The sequence below is a fragment of the Elephas maximus genome, chromosome 1 (genome assembly GCF_024166365.1).
Source record: "Elephas maximus indicus isolate mEleMax1 chromosome 1, mEleMax1 primary haplotype, whole genome shotgun sequence".
NCBI classification, from domain to species: Eukaryota; Metazoa; Chordata; class Mammalia; order Proboscidea; family Elephantidae; genus Elephas; species Elephas maximus.
Window position 1 is genome coordinate 85,369,809 of NC_064819.1, and position 21,490 is coordinate 85,391,298.

At 40.3% G+C, this 21,490-nt stretch overlaps 4 non-coding genes across 4 annotated transcripts; 2 read left to right on the forward strand and 2 right to left on the reverse strand.

The window, feature by feature from the left end:
• Positions 1 to 7,797: 7,797 nt before the first annotated feature.
• On the reverse strand, positions 7,798 to 7,869 carry TRNAA-CGC (transfer RNA alanine (anticodon CGC)). The gene has a single exon. It is a non-coding gene; the product is annotated as a tRNA-Ala (tRNA).
• Positions 7,870 to 15,512: 7,643 nt separating this feature from the next.
• Positions 15,513 to 15,585, reverse strand: TRNAM-CAU (transfer RNA methionine (anticodon CAU)). Its single transcript has one exon. It is a non-coding gene; the product is annotated as a tRNA-Met (tRNA).
• A 761-nt stretch (positions 15,586 to 16,346) lies between these two features.
• Positions 16,347 to 16,429, forward strand: TRNAL-AAG (transfer RNA leucine (anticodon AAG)). The gene has a single exon. It is a non-coding gene; the product is annotated as a tRNA-Leu (tRNA).
• A 4,284-nt stretch (positions 16,430 to 20,713) lies between these two features.
• On the forward strand, positions 20,714 to 20,787 carry TRNAT-UGU (transfer RNA threonine (anticodon UGU)). The gene has a single exon. It is a non-coding gene; the product is annotated as a tRNA-Thr (tRNA).
• Positions 20,788 to 21,490: the final 703 nt, after the last annotated feature.

The following is a 21,490-nucleotide window of genomic DNA, read 5'->3' on the forward strand; positions in this document are numbered from 1 at the left end:
GAAGAACCCACAAAAAAAAAAAAAAAACACAATAAGCCCAAATCAAGCAGAAGGAAGGAAATGGTAAAAATAAGAGCAGAAATAAGCAAACAAAATAGAGAAAATCAATGAAACAATAAGTTGGTTCTTTAAAAAGATGAATAAGATTGACAAACCTCTTGCAAGACTGACAAAAACAAAAAAGGAAGAAAACACAAAGTATAAATATTAGGAATGAAACGAGATATCACTATAGACTCTGCAGACAACAGAAGAATAATAATGAACTATTATAAACAATGCTACACATAAATTTGACAACTTATTTGAAATGGACCAATTCCTCAAAAAACTCAAACTGCCACTAATCACCCAATACTAACATGTATTTTGAATAGCGCTATGACTACTAAGGAAATTGATTCAGTAATTTTAAAATTCCCACCACCTACAAAAGAATCTCCAGATCAAGAAAGATTAATTGGAATAGTCCAACAACTATGTAAAGAGTTAACACAAACTATGCACAATCTTTTCCAGAAAATAGAAGAGAAGGGAACACTACTTAATTCATTGTGTGAAGCTGGTATAACTCTCCCCATGTGTATTGCAGCTTTTCATACTCTTTGCTTAAAGTGCTTGTAGAGAAAAAATTAATAACAATAAAAAAAGAGCTAATACACGAAATGACCACATTACTTCTGTTGATAAAATGCATCTTAAAGCAAATAAATAATTGGCCCCAGGAACACAACCAACCTGTGGTGAATCAGACTTGGAAACCAGGCAGTCTCTTTCCTTATAACCTGCAATGGGTATTTTCACTGGAAAAGAAAATTGAGAAGTAATGACATCCCAGATGGGAGTGCTGGGAGCAAACATTAAATTCTGTGTCCTCCTAAAGACGCTTTGATTCAACAGGAATGCATACAGAGAGATACATTTGAAACCATAAAGAATTAGAAAGTTACAAGCAGTGGACCAGAAATACCTGGAAGTTTAGTGGTCATAAAAAGCACAGTGATCATACTGACCATGACAGAACAGAGGAAGCAGCTATTCTTTACAAAGGAAGCATACAGCATATCTGTTCTGTGATCCATTCACCTTTTATTTGTAGTAGTCCCCAACTAATGATGGTGTCCCAAGTCAATCCTTACATAAGTCAAATACTTTTTTTTTTTAGTTTTCATTTTTATTCCCCTTTATTACCAATATTTTTATTTATTTTATTTTTTGACCTTTATTTATTTTGAGGGGTTGGCATGAGAATGATAACATAAGTAACATTGCACATAGCACATATTATTGATGATAAGATGTACAAAAAAAAAGACTGGTGGTAAGATGGTTTATTGTAATTCAAATATGACATGTCAGAAACTACCTGTATCTATTTTTCTTTTTGACAGAAAAACCTTTCCCTGCTTCTTCACATGGGTGTACCTCCTTTTCACGTTAACTGAGGTTTCCAGTAAATGTTTTAAAGATTAACATTACGAGGAAAATGGAAAGAGTGAGAAAATATAGGAAAATTGATATTATGGAATATCACTTGGGAATGAGCTGATTCTAGTTATTTCTCGTGTATTAGGAAGGCTTCTAATTCCCTTACAGCCTTTGTTCCCTTGTCCAGGGTCCAAGCCGTTCGTTCGCCTAAAAAGACTTGGAACCTAAACTCCTCTGCATCCACTCAGTCTTTGGCCCAAAAAACACAAGACACTAAAGAAAACTGTCAGCGATCTCTTTCCCTACCCCCTTTTCTGTCTATCTCTTTAATAATAGTACAAATGGGAGCCAAGGTAAACCACCAGTTAATGTGCACATTTTTCTTTCTGGTGTTTCAAATGATTCTGTTGAGATCCAGTTCTTCTTTTCTCCCCTTTCTGAATGTCTTACTTCCATTGTCACAGTCACCTAAGTGGATGTGGAGGCTCACAGCCTATGAATGGAAGAGCCTTCAAAGCAACCCACCAAGCTATGCTTTTACTTTCTATGTGTGCAGGAATAATAATAATAAAAAAAGCAGGAATAGTATGGAAAATATTAGGAGAACAAATGTATATTCCTTCAGGATTGGATTTAGGTATTGTTGAATCAGAGAAAACGGGTGGAGGTGTGAGGGATGGAACCCATGGCCTTACACATGCAAAGCATGCACTTTACCACTGAGTTACACCACCCTGGTGGATAATAACTAGTCAAATTTATGTAAATATAAGTGGAGATCAAATGATAGAATTTTTCAAGACCACCGACAGATTAATTGGGAATACCTTTTTTCAACTACATAAATGGTGACTATACACATGGACCACAACGGATGGAATACACAGGAATCAAATCAACTGCATCTGTGCAAACTGTGATGGAGAAGCTCAATATTAAAGGTCAGAACAAGACCGGGAGCTGACTGCACAACAGACCATCAATTACTCCTTTGAAAGTTCAACTAGAAGCTGAAGAAAATTAGAGCAACTCCACAAGAGCCAAAACATGAACTTGAGTATGTTCCTCCTGAATGTAGAGACCATCTCAAGAGATTCGATGCATTGAATACTAGTGACTAAGGAAGACTAGACAACTCTCAGATGACATCAAGGAAATCATTCATGAAGAAAACAAAATGCCATTAAAGACAGGAAAGAAAGAAAGAAAAGGCGGAAATGATTGTCAGAAAAGACTCTGAAACTTGCTTTTGAAAGTTGAGTAGTTAAAGTGAATGGAAGAAATAATGAAGTCAAAGAGCTGAACAGAAGATTTTGAAGGGAGGCTTGAGGAGACAAAGTACGATAATGAACTATGCAAAGACCTGGAGTTAGAAAACCAAAGGACACCCTTGACATTTCTCAAGCTAAAAGAACTGGAAAAAAAAAATTCAAGGTATGAGTTGCAATATTGTAGGATTCTATGGGAAAAATACTAAATAATGTAGGAAGATCAGAAGTAGATGGAGGCATTCACAGAATCACTATACCGAAGAGAATTGGTCTATGTTCTACCATTGCAGGAGGTAGCATATGATCAAGAAATGATGGTACTGAAGGAAGAAGTCCAAGCTGCACTGAAGGCATTGACAAAAAACAAGGCTACAGGAATAGACGGAATACCAGTTGAGATGTTTCAACAAATGGATGCAGCGCTGGAGGTGCTGTCATCTACACCTACAATTTTGGAAGACAGCTGTCTGGTCATCTGAGTAGAAGAGATCCATAGTTTTGCCCATTCCAAAGAAAGGTGACCCAACAGAATGTGGAAATTATTGAACAGTATCATTAATTTTTTTTTATCATTAATATCACTCATAAGTAAAATTTGCTGAAGATAATTCAAAAGTGGTCGTAGCAGTACTTCGACAAGGAACTGCCAGAAATCCAAGCCAGATTGAGAAGAGAATGTGGAACCAGAGATATCGTTGCTGATGTCAGATGGATCTTGGCTGAAAGCAGAGAATACCAGAAAAATGTTTGTCTGTGTTTTACTGGCTATGCAAAGGCAGTCAACTGTATGGATCATAACAAATTATGGATAACATTTCAAAGAATGGGAATTCCGGAACACTTACTTGTGCTCGTGAGGATCCTGTACATAGACGAAAAGGAAGTCAGTCGAAAAGAACAAGGGAACACTGAGTGATATAAAATCTGAAAAATTATGTGTCAAGGTTGTATCCTTTCACCATACTTATTCAATTTGTATGCTGAGCAAATAATCTGAGAAGCTGGACAATTCGAAGAAGAAGGCACCAGCAGGATCACAGAAAGAGGCATTTAGAAATTGTGATATGCAGATGACACAACTTTGCTTGCTGAAAATGAGGAGGACTTGAAGCACTTATTAATAAAGACCAAAGACTACATCCGTCAGTATGAATTACACCTCAACATAAAGAAAGCAAAAATCCTCACAACTGGACCAATAGCAACATCATAATAAACGGAGAAATGAATGAATTTGTCAAGGATTTCATTTCACTTAGATCCATGATTAACACCCACAGAAGCAGCAGTCAAGAAATCAAAGAACGTGTTGCACTGGGCAAATCTCCTCAAAAGACCTCTTTAAAGTGTTAAAAAGCAAAGATTTCACTGTGAGGACTAAGGTGTGCCTGACCCAAGCCATGGTATTTTCAATCGTCTCACATGCATGCATAAGCTGGACGGTGAATTGGGAAGACCAAAAAAGGAATTCATGCCTTTGAATTATGCTTTTGTTGAAGAATATTGAATATACCATGGACTGCCAGAATGAACAAATCTGTCTTGGTAGAATTAGAGACAGAATGCTCCTTAGAAGCAAGAATGGCGAGACTTTGTCTTATGTATCTGGATGCAGCAGGGGGTCACACTCTGAACAAGGCAGGGGGCTGAAAACCGTACCCCAGCATCTGTGAGGAAAGCTCACCCCTGTTTCCTAGAGTGCACAGGTGGGTGGGCTCTGCAGCCAGACCATGGGCACACGATGCTTTTTTTTTTTTTTTTTTGGTAAGGACTGGGAGGTACCACTTATCCTTGGACTGCTGTTGTGGGTGACTAGGTGACCTGGGTGGAGCCCCTAGTCCTTAGGCCCTGGATATGCGTAGGTGAGGACCCTGTTTAATAGGCAAAGCAGTGTCAAACATCAAATACCCAACTCTCCATCACACAGCCGAAACAAATGCAGTCTGCCAACAAGGGCCTATTCTCCTGAAATGGGCCCACACAGGCCCTTGCAGGGGTGAAAGGTATTCAAATTCCATGGACCATTTGTGCCTGGACAGGAGCCCCTTTTATCCTGAGCTCCCCAGTTTAGTAGAGCTGACAGATAATCATTTCCCCCAATTGGGAATTTATTCCTTCTCCAAGGCTGGGAGAATGACTCAGAATGCGCAGTAGGACCTATCTCAGACTAAGGAAAATGGACAGCCACTGAAGCTGGCTTGGGGGCTGGGGGTCCGGTAAAATAAAAGCAAGAACTTAGCTCTTGCTGAGAGCACTGTTCTTCTGGTTCCGGAGGTGTGAGTAGGTTGTGCTGCTTGCTGCCTCTCCTTAATGAAACCACCTCCTGAACTGCTACTTCCAGCCCCGCAGGGTGGCTCCAAAGAATGATGCCTGAGGATTCCCAGCGATTCAGCTCTGACAACTCCTTGCAGCTTCTGAACCATCTCTCCCTCCCCTTGCAGCTGAGTCTGTTTTCTAACTTTGCTTTTGATGTTCAGGGCTGCTACGTTGTCGTATATATAATCGCTTAACTTGTTTCTGTCTTTGTTGTAAGAGGAATCACCTGAAGAGTCTGACTGCTCTGCCATCTTGGCCCCACCTCCTTATTATTTATTTTTATAATTTGTTATTTTAATATATTAATCTTAATAAAACCTGATTTCTATATTAATAGTTTTCTACTATTAGCTTAAAAAAAAGTTGCTTTTCAATTAATTCTAATAAATGGTGACCCCATGTATATCAGAGTAAAATTGTCCTCCTTAGGACTGTCAAGGGCTGATTTTTTTCAGATGTAGATGACACAGCCTTTCCTCCCATTGCTTCTGGGTGGACTCCAACCTCCAACCTTTCGGTTATCAGACCAAGCTGTTAATCATTTGCAAAACCCAGGATTCCATCAGCTAAACAGGGAAGTAAAATTAATATTAATTATTTGTAACTCTAATTTACATTTGGGAAACAAGGGTAGGAAGGCTAGAGAAGCCAGAAGACACCTAGTGTATGTGCCAGAGTGTTGAGGTCTGAAGAAAAGGCCATGGCATGACTGAAAATAAAGAGGAGAATGGAAACTTAATAAAAAATACCCCATTCGGTAACAGCTTGTCTTTCAGAATTGGTCTCTCTGGAATGAATGAGGAAATTGCACCAACAGAAATTTCCCAATTTCTGTGCATGAATGTGGTAGGAGCAGTGTTGAGAGTAATAGCATGATGAGCCAACAGCTTTGAGATTCATCACCACTACAAGTGGAGAAATTTGCTAGATTTTGCTTGAAATGCAAACAGTAAAAAAATCAAATTCGTGTTTGTTCTACGTATTTCTACACTTAGAGGAAACCTACTGAAAATGGACTTTTTCCTAAGGTATTCTCTCTGGCTCCTCTACATTTCACATACTGCTTTTAGCTCAAAAGGACTCTAAAGAGGGGGTCTGTAACCACAGAAAGCCAGAGACTCTGTACAATCAGTAATAACTACATACTCAGCCACCTTTTCCTCACTCCTGCCCTGGTGGTGCAGTGGTTAAGCATTCAGGCTGCTAACCAAAAGGTCAGCAGTTTGAATCAATTAGTCAATCCATTGAAACTTTATGGAGCAGTTCTACTCTATCCTATAAAATAGGATCCCTATAAGTCAGAATTGATTCAAAGGCAACTTTTTTTTTTCTTTAGTATCGGCATGGACCCTAGTGTCAGAGGTTAAGAGTTTGGCTGCTAACCAAAAGGTCAGCAGTTCAAATCCATCATTCGTGGAAGCCCAATGGATAGGGTCGTTATAACACGAAATCCACTTGATCCATGTATATTGCAGAGGCAATATACGTGAGTCCTTTGCAAGTCAAGTAGGTGACCTCAAAATTGGGTTCAGGATGGCCTGTGACAGAATGGCAGGAGGTGGATAGCTGCAGCTTTTGGAAAGAAGAGGAAAGGAGATGATGTATTATAAACGATCTCCAGTCTCTTGGATTCTCAGCTCCTCTGTCATAATCAGGAAACCCTGGTGGTGTAGTGGCTAAGTGCTACGACTGAGGTTGGCAGTTCAAATCTGCCAGGTGCTCCTTGGAAACTCTATGGGGCAGTTCTACCCTGTCCTATAGGGTCGCTATGAGTCTTAATTGACTCCACAGCAGTGGGGTTTTTTTGGCTATGGTAATCAATCCCCTCTTTCCTACGGACAAAATAGCCTTGTCTCACCATCAAGCCTTCCTCTACAAGGTCTCTCTACGGGATTTTCTGGTGGTTTAGTTGAAAATTGAAAAAACCTTTTAGTTCATATTCTGGATTGCATATCAAATTCAAATTGATTCATCAAGGTTATTTTTATTCTCAGCTCAATAATTGAAAATATTCACAGGGAAACTAGAATCATTCCACAAGGATGTGCTAACTATCCTGAAACGATGTGGACCTTACCTGAGGTCTTTGGGTTAATGTGACTGTTCTCTTTTGGCCCTTGAGTGTTTAGGATTTGTACTCCACTTGTACTCCTTTGGCAGCCTCTTCAAAGATGGGACTCTCCCAACTACACCCAGACACTGAGCTCATTTAGGTCAGGTAGGCAAAGAAGTGGCTGTGCACTTTGATGGCTTCTTTCTGCTCCATATCTATGACTGTGAATGAGAGGTAAGCAAGACAGGGTGGTGAGTCTTTGCATCTCCAGTCCAAATCTGGGTTGAACATCTACTCTCAACGTCTTAGAGCATGGCAGAAGACAAAATGAGATGAGAAAATGGCTCTCATCTTTGGCAGGAATGAATTCTTCACCTAACATTATTTCAGAATTCTGTGTTATCCATCCCAGAGAAGGTACAATGATATTTCCTAAGCGTTGGAGCAGGTTTTTTCTTCTTTCAGATTCTCTAGCCTCTTGACACTCAACTTTTACCCAAATCGTCTTAAACAGTCTGCTTAGTCTTTGGGATTTGCAGGTGGTGGCCATGTACCAGTGAGTAATGAGAGTGCTTGGAATGTATGAATAAGAATGACATCAAATAACTTTACTTGAGCACCAATCTCCCAACAAGTCAGTTAAGAAACAAGAGGCCAAAACAAGTCAGATTAAGAAGCAAGTTTCTGAGACTAAGAAGGTCAATGAGTGTGCTTTAAGAGCAAAGAAACTGGAGGTACTGGGGATCGAACCCAGGACTTCGTGCATGCGAAGCACGCGCTCTACCACTGAACTATACCCCCAGTAAAGGGTTTGTTTCAGGGGAATTATCATGGCTGTTCTCCGAGTCCGGGAGGACTGTTGTCTACACAAAATTACCTTGCGTTCAGTTTCGCTGTTTCCAAACTCCCTACACTGCAGTCTCTCAGACACCAATACACCAAGAGAAGGATACCTTAGTGCTAGAAAACAAAGGCATTGTTCCTGTTTGGTGGTCTTCTACCAGACTACCCGGAACCTGCTGCCATTCATTCCATCACCTGGCTGAGTCCCGGGATATAACATTCTTTTGTAACTTGTCTGAATGTAACTTTCTGTATTCTTCTATTGGAAACATATTAATATTTCACACAGGCAAATAAATAAATAAAACTAAGTCAAGTGTGTGTGTGAGAATGCTCTAAATATGAATACAAATGGAAACAAATCAAATGTATTTCAAAAGAGAAACATATCCACTTTGGAGAAAAAAGAGAGATCCAGTTCAAGAAAGTTTTTTTTTTTTTTTTATCCTCACTGTAAGACAAAAAGAATCACAAACGAATGACAAATGTTAAACTCTACGTAGCTGAGTTTTGTTTCTGTTTTAAGAGAGCAAAGGTGTAGAAATTCTGATAACACTTCGTGTAAGTTTTAGGCTTGAATGAATGAGTACATACATTGATGTTGTTGGCAACCAGGGCTCTCACTGTGGGAGACAGAAGGAAAACACGAAACTGGAATGGGGGATGGTAAGAAAGTCCCTTTTGGTGCTGGATGGGTATTCCCGTTGCCATCTAGGTTGATTTTCACTCATGGAGACCCCACGTGTAAACAGAGAACTGCAGAGTAGGGTTTCCTAGGCTGCAATCTTTACTGGGAAACCTGGTGGCACAGCGGTTAAGCGCTCAGCTGCTAACCAAAAGATCTGTGGCTGGAACCCACCACTGGGCTTTGCGGGAGAAAGATTTGGCAGTGTACTTCTATAAAGGTTACAGCTATGAGTCTGAATGGACTCCTATGTAGCGGGCATGGTTTCTTGGGTTTCCTCTTTACTGGAACCCAAGGGGCACAATTGCATTTTACTGCTAGCCTAGATTGTTAGTTCCAGCGCTAGTAAAGGCCTAGCCATCTGCTCCCGTTGAGATTATAGCCAACACTTGTGGTCACCTTGAGTCGGAATCATCTCCATAGCAAGACACCATTTTTAAGGAAGCAGATGGCTAGACTTTTTCTTCCATGGTGCAGCTGAGTGAATTCCAACTGCCAACCTTTCCATTACCCTTAGGTTACCGAGCAGACAGCTTTAGCACCAGGTAGAAACCTGACTGATATAGTGTAGTGATTCTTTCTCTACAGGACTTTTTTCACATTTCTTGTAATTCAAAACATTCCCCTCCACACACACACAATAAGTAATATCAGAGCAGAAAAGAATAATAAATGCAAAAGCATTTCTTACTCCTTTAGTTCCTCGGTTTCCTCGCTGAATTTCAGTTCCTTTATATATATATAATCTGCAAAATGTCAGTTAGCACTTCAAGGGCGACCTCAAAACCAAACCAAACTCATTGCCGTCGCGTCCATTCTGACTCATAACGACCCAAGGAACATGTAAAAAACGGAGACGATGATCAAAATATGGATGTACACAACTTGATTGCGTTTGCCAAAATCAGTAAAAAACTGTCAAAACCTACCATTTGCTGTCAAGTCCGTTCCAATTCATAAGAGCTGGCAAGAGTTACTCCATAGGTGTTCCAGGCCTGGCACAGTGGTTAAAACTATTGACCACTGACTGTAAAGGTCAAAGGTCCAAAACATATGGTGGCTTTTGCAGGAGGAAAAAAGTGGCACTCTGCTTCCCTAAAGACTGACAGTATTGGAAACCGTAAGGGGCAGCTATGAGTCAGATTCAACTGCAGTGGGTTTGCTTCTGGTTTTTAATCTTTATGGAAGTGGTGCCACCTTAATCACTGAGCCACCAGGGCTCCTAGACATACATACAGATTAAAAAAAAAAAAAAAAAAAGCTCTGTATTGTATACATGTACTACTCAGCTCTGTTAGAATCCTAAGTCTTGTAATACACCTGTTTTATAAGAAAGTAATTATGGGAAACTAACTGAAGCTGCTGAAACCTGGGATCTTTATACCTTCCAGTCCAATGCTCTATCAGTTCAGCACTTTCCTCTACTTATAAAGACTTTTTAGTCATTCCTTCAAAATATTATCAAGGCTCCTGTGTTTTAAAATCTTAGTTTTAACTTATTCTATATTATCCACTCACTCAGCCAAAATTATATGGATTCCGTTACTAATCATGTCTGAAAATGGGATCCAATTCTAAGAGATGGTGAATAAGTTCATAGAGTAGGAGAAGGGCAAGATATGGGAGGAATAGGTAAAACAGGAAGAAGCTCTTCTTCTTGGTAAACACAGGCAGTTATATGCTTCAAACACTGCTCATCAACCTAAAGGAATTTCCATTGAAATGATAGAGCCTGTTCTTTCTCCCTTCTTTCGGTCTTTCTTTTTCTGTCTTGTTCTTCAATGACACTGGAAAGGGTAACACATGATTATTGAGCACACTGAAAACTCGGCATCAGGATTGGAGAGAGGAAGGCTCATTAAAAACCTGCAATATTCAGATGACACAACCTTCTTGCTGAAAGCCAAGGGGTTTTAAAGCACTTACTGATGAAGATCAAAGACTACAGCCGTCAGTATGAATTACACTTCAATGTAAAGAAAACAAAAATGCTCAAAATTGAGCCAGTAAGCCAAATCATGATAAATAGAGAAAATATTGAAGGTGTCAAGGACTTCATTCTACCTGGACTCACAATCAGCACTGATGGAAGCAGCAGTCAAGAAATCAAATGATGGATTGCATTGGGCAAATCTGCAACAAAAGACTTCTTTAAAGTGTTAAAAACCAAAGATGTCACCTTGAAGACCAAGGTGCACCTGACCCAAGCCATGCTGTTTTCAATCACCTCATACACATACAAAAGCTGGACAACGAGTAAGGAAGATTGAAGAAGAATTGAGGACTTTGATTATGGTGTTGGCAAAGAATATTGACTATACCATGGACTGCCAGAAGAAAGAACAAATCTGTCTTGGAAGAAGTACAGCCAGAATGCTCCTTAAGCAGGGATGGTGAGACTTCTTCTGGAATTCTTTAGACATGTCATCAGGAGGGACCAGTCCCTGGAGAAGGACATCGGGCTTGGTAAAGTAGAGAGAGAGTCAGTGAAAAAGAAGAAGACCCTCAATAGGATGAATTTACACAATGGCTGTAATAGTGGGCTCAAGGATAAAACTGATTGTGAGGATGGCCCAGGACCAGGCAGTGTTTCATTCTGTTATATACAGGGTCGCTAGGAGTCAGAATTGACTTGACAGCACCTAATAACAACAGTATATGATTTTGGTACTTCAACTAACTGCTTTATTTTCCCGATTTCTTTCTACAGCCACTGCACTCAACTGCCCAATAAGTTCATCCCTCTGACCTTCTCCAGTAAATTGCCATTGGTTTGGAGACATCTAGTGGATTATGCCACCACTCCATTCCTGCACAGCCAATGACTGACTGGACGGAGTGGAAGGTGCAAAAGTCCAAACCCCTTGACTCAAAGACAACTGTGCTATGCGATTTACATCTCAGCACCCCTGTCACATGGGTCATGCTAAATCTAGACTTCACCCGAGAACAAATCACTGTTTGGCTACTTTCCTTCTCCCATCCTGAAGAGCACTCCCTCAATAAATCATGTACCCCTGAATTCCTGTAGCTGACTCCTAATATTTGATAGGTAGGAAATAGGCTGATAAAACTACTCAGCAGCAAACACATGCTTCGTTATTCTTGTTAGGTGCTGTCCAGTCGGTTCCAACTCATAGCAACCCTAGTTATAACAGAAAGAAATACTTACCAGACTTACACTATCTTCACAATGTTTGAGCCCATTATTGCAGCCACTGTGTCAATATATATAATTGAGGGTCTCTCTCCTTTTTTGTTGATCTGCTTTACCAAGCTAGATGTCCTGCTCCAGGGACAAATCCCTCCTGAAAACATATCCAAAATATGTGAGGTGAAGTCTTGCCATCCTTCCTTCTAAGGAACATTGTGGCTGTATATCTACCAAGACAGATTTGTTCTTTCTTCTGGCAGTCCATGGTATATTCAAAATTCTTCACCAACATCATACTTCAAAGGTATCAATTCTTCTCTGGACTTCCCTACTCATTGCCCAGCTTTTGCATGCATATGAGGTGATTGAAATACCATGACATGGGTCAGGTACACCTTAGTCCTTCTCAAAGTGACATCATTGCTTTTTAACACTTTAAAAAAGTCTTTTGCAGCAGATTTGCCCAACACAGTGCATCATTTGATTTCTTGACTGTTGCTTCCATGGGCATTGATTGTGGATCCAAGTAAAATGAAATCCTTAACAACTTCAATATTCCTCACTGACTTGGCTTATTGGTCCAGCTATGAGGATTTTTCATTTCCTTATATTGAGGTGTAATCCATACTGAAGGCTGTGGTCTTTGATTTTCATCAGTAAGTCCTTCAAGTTCCCCTCCCTTTCAGCAAGCAAAGTTGTGTCATCTGCATATGGAAAGTTATTAATGAGTCTTTCTCCAATCCTGATGCTCTGTTCTTCTTCATATAGTACTTCGTCTGGAACTATTTTCTCAGCAGACAGACTAAATAAGTATGGTGAAAGGATACAGCCCTCATGCACACTTTTTCTGATTTTATACACTTGTTCTGTTTAAACAACTGCCTGTTGGTGTATGTCCAGGTTCTGCATAAGCACAATTGAATGTTCTGGAATTCCCATTCTTCACAATGCTACGCATAATATGTTATGATCCATGCAGTTGAATGCTTTTGTTAGTTAATAAAACACAGGGAAACATCTTTCTGATATTCTCTGCTTTCAGCCAAGATCTATCTGACATCAACAATGATGTCCCTGGTTCCACGTTATATTATGAATCTGGCTTGAATTTCTGCTGGTTCCCTGTCGATGTACTTGCTGCCACTGTTTTAGAAATATGTTCAGCAAAATTTTACTTTTGAGTGCTGTTAATGATATTGTTCGATAATGTCTGCATTCTGTTGGATCACCTTTCTTTGGAATGGGCACAAATATGGGTCACTTCCAGTAGCTTGACCAGGTAACTGTCTTCCAATTTTCCTGGCTGAGATGTGTGAGTGCTTTCAGGGTTGCATCTGTTTTTTTTTTGAAACATCTCAGTTGGTATTCCATCAATTCTGGAGACTTGTTTTTTGTCAATGCCTTCAGAGCAGCTTGGACATCTTCCTTCAATATCATTTGTTCTTGATCATATGCTACCTCCTGAAATTCTTGAACTTTGTACAATTTTCTTTGGTATAGTTACTGTATGTATTCCTTCCATCTTCTTTTGATGTTTCCCGCATCATTCAATATTTTCCCCTGGAACCCTTCAATATTACAATGTGAGGCTTGAATTTTTCCTTCAGTTCTTTTAGCTTGAGAAAAGCCAAGTGTGTTCTTCCCTTTTGGTTTTTTAACTCCAGGACTTTGCACATTTCATGATAATACTTTGCTTTGTCTTCTTGAGCTGCTCTTTGAAATCTTCTATTCAGTTCTTTATTCATCATTTCTTCCACTCACTTTAGCTAGTCAACATTCAAGTGCAGTTTCAGAGTCTCTTCTGGCATCCATTTTTGTATTTTCTTTCTTTCCTATCTTTTTAATGACTTCTTTCTTCACGTATGGTATCATTCCATAGCTTTTCTGGTCTTTGATCATTAGTGTTCAATGTGTCAAATCCATTCTTGAGATGATTTCAAAATGTGGATTGGATATACTCAAGGTCACACTTTCGTCTCGTGGACTCGTTTTAATTTTCTTCAGCTTCAAATTGAACTTGCATATAATAAATTCACGGATTATTCCTCTGTCTGTTCATATTCAGCTTCACCATCATTTCTTTCTACCCACAACCCAAAACCCACTGCCGTCGAGTTGATTCCGACTCATAGCAAGTCTATAGGACAGAGTAGAACTGCCCCGTAGGGTTTCTGAGGAGCGCCTGGAGGATTCGAACTGACAACCTCTTGGTTAACAGCTGTAGCACTTAATCACTATGCCACCAAGGTTTCTTTCCACAGATAAATTCAATTTGATTCCGATCTACTCCTTCTCGTAAGTTTCATATGTATAGTAACTGTTTATGTTGTTGAAAAAAGGTATTTACAATGAAGAAGTTGTTGGTTTTGCAAAATTCTGTCATGTGACCTGCAGCGCTATTTCTATCATCAAAGCCATATTTTACAACTACTTATCCTTCTTTGTTTCCAACTTGCACAATTCAATCACCAGTAATTATCAAGGCAACTTGATTGCATGTTTGATCAATTTCAGACTGCAGATGTTGGTAAAAAGCATGTGCACTTCATTTTTCATATAAATGGAAGGATGAATCTGAGAGGACGACTGTGATGGCAGAGCCTTAAAACCACAGTGCATTAACTCCAGGCCTTGATAACTAATGTTATTTACCTGGATGGATTTAGACACTTTTGGGGACAAGTGACTCCTTTTTTGTCTTTCAATTTCTTCCCTTCTTTAATTGAAAGGTCTAGGACTCTTACCCTATGCCTGACTCACCACTGCATTTTGGGGAGCAGATAATTTGTTTGTTGAATTTCACAGATTCACAGATAACCAGAAAGTGTATCTCAGGATGGATTATACCCAGAGCCTCACTCATACCTAATTTAGAGGACATAGATAATGGAAGATTTAGGGCTTTTGAGCTGATGAGGATATTGGTCTTTGAGTTGATACCGTAATGACTTGAGATTTGGGGGGATGCTGAGATGTTACATGTGGGACAGTTGTAAATCTTTGTAGACCAGAGGGAAGACTGTAGTAGGTGTAGTTATGTCCTCCTAAAACTATCCCTTTCCTAATATCCAAAAACTGCGAATTTGTTACCTTACATGGAAAAAGGTATCTTGCAGACTTGATTAAGTTAAGGATCTCTCGGTGGAAAAAATTTTCTACATTTTCTGGGTGGACCCAATGTAATCACAAGATCCTTATAAGAGGCAGACAAGTGGGCCAGAGTCAGAAAAGGAAATGAGACAACAGAAGCAGAGGTCACCATGATGCAGCCATGAGCCCAAGAATGTGGGTGGTCTCAAACGCTAGAAAGCACAAGGAATGAATTCTGTACCATAGTCTCCAGAAACAATGCAACTCTGCCAACATTTTGAGTTTAGTTCCCTAGGACCCCTTTCAGGCTTCTGACCTCCAGAAATGAAAATAATAAGTTTGTGTTTTTTGAAGCCATTAAATTTGTGTTAATTTGCTGCAGTAGCAATAGGCAGCTAATCCAGAGTTTGGTATTAGGTTGTACTGTAGTCAGCGTATTGAAACACTGTCTTGCTACCAAAAGAAATTGATAAATTTTTTAAGGATTCCTTGGCAGAACGGTAAATATTACAGATCCTGCATCCTTCCTATAATGACATCACTGACTATTAGTGGGAGATACTTCTGGAATCTGCGTTTCGTACTCAAAAACTTGATCGGTGTTATAATTTTCCCTACTACTGCGATTCTTTCTCAAGAGAGCTTAGTAGAAGAGACTAGAAAAACCTTCGTTGCCTTCTCTGAGGCTCGAACTCAGGACCTTCAGATTATGAGACTGACGCGCTACCTACTGCGCTAAGAAGGCACCTGTTTAAGTGTACTTAGTCAACTTCTCAGCTGAATACTTTTCAACCATCAGTGAAATTATTAAAATATTAGACTTTCATATACTACACCATTGGAGCCCTGGTTGCACGATGGTTAAGAGTTGGGTTAGTAACCAAAAAGCCGAGCAGTTCGAGTCCATCAGCTCCTCCTTGGGAGCCCTTTGGGCAGTCCTACTCTGTCCTACAAGGTCGACTGTATGATAAGGGCTTTCGTGTTTTTTCATACGTCTCCATGCCCCAAAAGGAATTGGCACTAGTTCTACTCTGTCCTACAGGCTCGCTATGAGTCAGAATCGACTCGACAGCACTCGGTTCATACGTAAGTTTGCTGTTGCTCCCAGTTTGTCACAGAACCTTGATCAAAATCATTTCAGGATTTTACCACCGGAATAAAATTTTTTTTTTTTAAATAAATGTACAGCAGAGTGAAGTTTTCCACTACCGCTTTAAACATCACTTACAGCTGGGTGACATTCAGCAAGTTTCTTACTATCTGTGTGCCTCATATTCTCCACCAGGAAAATGCAGATTATAGTAACAGTACCTACTATTGAGGCAGTTTAGAGGACTGAATGACAGCAAATGTAAAGACAATGCATGGCACGTAATAAATTTTAGTTTTGGACCAGTACCTTGTAGAAATGTTCTAGGAAAAGTATAATGTCGTGGAAAACAATCTTCTATCTTCGTAAACATGATGATTTTAGACATACTTAGGTAACTTTTTTTTTTTTTTTTAGGTAACGTGGCCGAGCGGTCCAAGGCGCTGGATTAAGGTTCCAGTCTCTGCATGGTGCATGGGTTCGAATCCCACCGCTGCCAACTCTATTGTAAACTCAATTGTAAATTGGATCCGTCAGAGAACCGAATTACCAAAAACCTAACCAGTTGTGATCCAGTGGCTTCCGACTCACAGCGAACCTCTACAGCGCAGCGTGAAACTGCCCGATAAAGTTTCCAAGGAGCGGCTGGTGAGTTTGGGCTTTTGGTTGGGCAGAGCCCTCAACTAAGGAGCCCTTGGAGAACAAGGCGCCCTTGGAGAACATAAGCAAGGCATATTTCCCCCTAATAGTAGGTTAAGATCAATTACGGTCTTTTAAAGAAAATGAGACTATTGTCTTTTCTGACTATTGTTTATGTCTAAGAATAGTATTTCGTGTCCAAGGGGTAAATCTTTATGGTTTTTAAAATGTTTATATTGAAACAAATATAACTCATACATTTCCAAATTACAGAAACTTAAGACTATACACAGTGAAAATCTTCCCTTCCACCACCTCCCCTCCTCATTCCACCTGCACCGGATTCTGCCTGTCCAGGCAACTATATTAGTCTGGGGTTACCTGCAAGGAATATTATTTGCATAAGCATGCCAATATACAGTTGCCAAGGAGTCATCTCTGATTCATGGAGACTCCAAGTGTATCAGAGTTGAAATGTGCTTCACAGGGTTTTCTTTCTTTTTACAGCATTCTTTTCATAGGCTCTGTGCTTGGAATAGCTGGGTTGGAAGTTTCTAGTTTAAAACACCAACGAATAAGAATTGCTAAGGTTTTAATTACACAGTCAGAGCTTCTGAAAAAGTCCCCACATAATAAAACAAGCAGGGCCAATGGGCTGGGTTTCAGTTTCTCCTTCTTTTTCCTCTACTGGAAGCCTCAGGAGCAATGTGGTTCTCCTTCCTTAGCCTGGAGAACCAGTCCTGGTCTTTCCGCTTTGGCTTTGTTGCTTAATTTGAAGGTAGAATCATGTGACATAGCACTTCTTTTCAGTCTAAGCCCACTGGTAAAAATTTAAGTCCGTTTCAATGCCAGATTCATTTCGTTACCTAATCCTAAATCAAAATGAACAACTTGTCTCACTTTCCAATGTTGTGTATAGCACAATCCTTGGACATGGTGTTTGGAGGTGAATATTCCACAGGGATTTAGATGGCTGATATTTCGGAAGTAGATTACCAGGCTTTTCTTCTGAGGTGCCTATGGGTGGACTCCAACTTCCATTCCTCTGGTTAACAGTCCAGCCAATTAACAGTTTGCTCCACTCAGGGACAAATAAACCAAAAGGAGTCTATCATTTTTTCCATATTTCATACTTCCCAAACCTGCTCTTTTGCACATTACATATTAAGGAAACGAATATTTCCCTATTATGTAGTAGGGAAATTACAGATATTTTCTCCACAATTTATTTTTTTTCCAGTCTTATACATTTTTTATTTGGGTTTTTGGTTGTTGTTTCTTTTTGTCTCATCTTGTTTTTTTAAGAGAATGGAGGTATATCCAGGCAGAATTTTTTTTAATGTACTTAATTATGTCAAGATTTTATTGTTTCTAAGTTTTGTGGAAAAACTGATTTTCTACACAAAGTTGTATTAACTTTACAGTAATTACATTTGGTTTTATTTTTTATTTTTACCTTTAAATTTTATATGTATTTCGAATTTATTCAAGTATCATAGATGACATATTGATGTAAACTTTTATTTTCCTAGATGGCGACCCAGTTAGCCCAACATCATTTATCTGAAATTTCCATTTTGCTACATCAATTACAAGTGGAACTTAAATAGCTATTTATTTTCCAATGTCTGGGTGACTCCATTGTACCGAATAAGATTCAGGTGGCCTAACAATGGCTTGTTAGCTCTATATTAATATCTGAAGGTGTCATTTACCCAAGGAATCCACTCGACTGCAACTGGTTTGGATTTTTCTGTTTGTTTTATGTCGACATAAAGGTCCCTTGGTGACAAAAACAGTTTGCACTGAACTACTAACCTAAAGGTGGCCCTGCAGAAGAAAGGCCTGAGAATCTAACTCCATGAACTTTAAAGCCAAAAAAACTCTGTGGAGCAGTTCTACTCTGTAACACATGGGGTCACCATGAGTCAGAATCAATCCAATAGAAGGCAATGGTTTGCTGTTATTGTTATTGTCATTAATGTACGAATACAAAGTGGTTGCAATAGTGTGGGAAACCAGACCATCGAGGCATGCTGGCAGGAATGTATAATAGGCAAGATCCATCAGAATTACCATCTCACATCACATACACTTCTTCAGCAATTCCACGTACAAAAACTACTCACACCCATTTGACATGTCATATGCGGACTATTACTTATTGTAACATTGTTTGTATGGGCAAGATATATAATACATCCATACAACGGAATTCTGTGCTGCCAAGAAAAGAAGGAAGAAGCTCTTTCTGTATTGATTTGGAAATCACAACATTCATAAAATGAAAAAACCAAGATCCAGTGGAATGTGTTTGGAACTTCCTTATTTGTATAAAAAGTGGAGGAAATAATATCCCTAAGAGGATGCCCAAAAAACTGTGTTTGCCTGTGTAAGGAGGAACTGGGTGACTGGGATGGTTGCCAGAGAGTCAGGGATGAGACTTAGACACTTTTTCGGGGGCACCAAATTTGGTTTTTGGTCCATCAAGCAGGGACCCTGGAGAATTAAGTTTGCCTTCTTTGCTGTCTCTTAATGATACCTATGGGCAGTTCTACTCTGTCCTATAGGGTCGCTATGAATCGGAATCGACTCGACAGCACTGGGTTTGGTTTTTTTTTTTTTTTTTTTTTGGTTAATGATACCTGGATAACATAAAGTGTAAACGCACAAAGGATAAAACCCATCAAACTCCAGAAGAGAAAAATAGAAATTAATCTTGAGAAAATGATTAAAAATCACCACGGCTGTCTCGTCACAAGGACCGTGATCAGGCAGAGGCGAAGTCTCTTATCAGCTGCGTCTAGGGGTCCGGAGTGGGCAGCGGGAAGTTATTCTTTATGTCTGCAGCCACAGAACAGAGGAGCCCCCCACAACCACCTGGAAACCCAGTCATGATTGTGTCTGTGAGTGTGTGTGTCGTGTGTACATGTATGCGTGTGTGAGTTCCCTTGTTGTGCAAACAGATCTTCCACTTTGCTGAAATGTGTTATGGTGTTAATTCCCAGATCTCAGAGCGGGCATCAGTTTGCTGTAGACGCGTGTCTTGGATTCCTCCCCCTGCCCTGAGAGGACGCTTCCTGCCAGCTCTCTCACCCCACCAACGCAGGCTTGGTGGAGTCCCTGGGTCTCCCTTTCCCTGCCCTGCCCCCCTCATCCCCCAAGGCATTTCAGTCCCCGCGTGTCCTAGGGGCCCCGGGCCCTGCAGCCTCAACTCGACTCTCACAGCCCTGCTACAAAACCATGCGAAACATTCTTGGGGGCGCAGAGCTGCGTTCAGTTGCACAGCCAGTCCGCCCGGGCCTCTGAGCGTCCTCGGAGGAGGTATGCAACCGGGAACGAGGGCGAGGGTCACCTGAGGGTGCAAGGCCCAAGTTAGAGACGAGAGGAAGTTACTTTCTTTGCGAGCCGATCACCTGCTTCGCTTGAAACTAGGCCTTGGGGGAGTACAGGGCACAGCGGTGGTGGTGGCTCTTCACCTTAGGAGGACTGTACCTGGATCCAGGAACCCTATGTAGCCAGCCGGCCCCACTTCGCCTCCCCCTTTTTCCAACGGGCTCTACACCTCTGGTTGTCTGATTAGAGCCATTACAGCGCTCAATTTTGGTATCGTGGGATTTAAGGGAGCGAAGATTTTAAGGGAGACTGTAGCTTTTTTTTTTTTTTTTCTTCTGTAGCTGAATTCTACCCTCCTAAGTTTTGGAAACTTGGAAAAAGCCTTCTCACTGCTTGCTGGGTGTGCAAATGATGCTTTACCTGGAGGTTTGAATGTCTCCGTGGAGTTCCTTTGTTAGACACCCTCACTCTGGGGGTTCGAAAGAAGAATCTAAGTTACAAAAGATGAGGCGCAGTAAACTGCGAAGTTTTGTTTTTAGAAAACTTCATTCCATTTAGAACGACCCAGGCTGCCTCGACTTTTACTGAGGGTTATCGTTGGACTAATTGAAGTGTTATTGGCCCTGACACTCAAGTTGCCCGAAACTTTTCCTGCTTTATTTTATAGCACATGTCAGTAAGCAAAACGTCCTCTTGGAGTTTGCCCATTTTCTCTCAGTAAACTGCGTTCGATCGTGTAGATTTTGTAGCAGGACTAGTTCATCTAATCCGACAGAACACATCGAGCACTAACCTATACGCGAGCGTGGGCCCTATGGCTTAGTTGGTTAAAGCGCCTGTCTTGTAAACAGGAGATCCTGGGTTCGAGTCCCAGTAAGGCCTGTTTTTCCTCTCCATGAAAAACCAACCTTTTCTCTAAAAAAAAAAAAAAAAAATCCCCCCCCAAAAAACCATAAACCCGTTGCCATTCAGTCTATTCCGACTCATAGCGACCCATTAGGACAGAGTAGAACTGCCCATTGGGCTCCCGAGGAGAGGCTAGTGGATTCTAACTGCTGACGATTTGGTTAGCAGCCGTAGCTCTCAACCACTGCACACTAGGGCTGCCCTGTTCATTACCCGCTACCCCTAAATTCTCTACCGCACTTACTATACCGTAAATTCTGATTCTATTAATCATAAACAGTTGTGGCTGCAGAATTCCCACTCCCAAAAGAAAAGTGATATGCCCTAAATAATTTTTCATGTAAGGTTTTGCATTAAATCATGCCAGTTCTTTTTCTCCGACATATTTTTATTGAACTTCTACTATGTGATACGCACGGGTTCAAAACTTACACAGCTGTAGCTAGTAAAAAGCTATTTAGATTTATCCTGCCATCCAGCAAACCCTTTGTTAGCAATCAATTCCAAACACACATGTGTAAAAATACAAAATGAAATATGAATGTGGCTCATTTGTTTAAATTTTTAATAGAAAAAGACTGAAAATAAACCACATGTCCATTAATCAAGGACTGTTTGAATAATCTATGGTATATACATACAGCTGTGATATGAATTGAATTGTGTCCCCCAAAAAGAT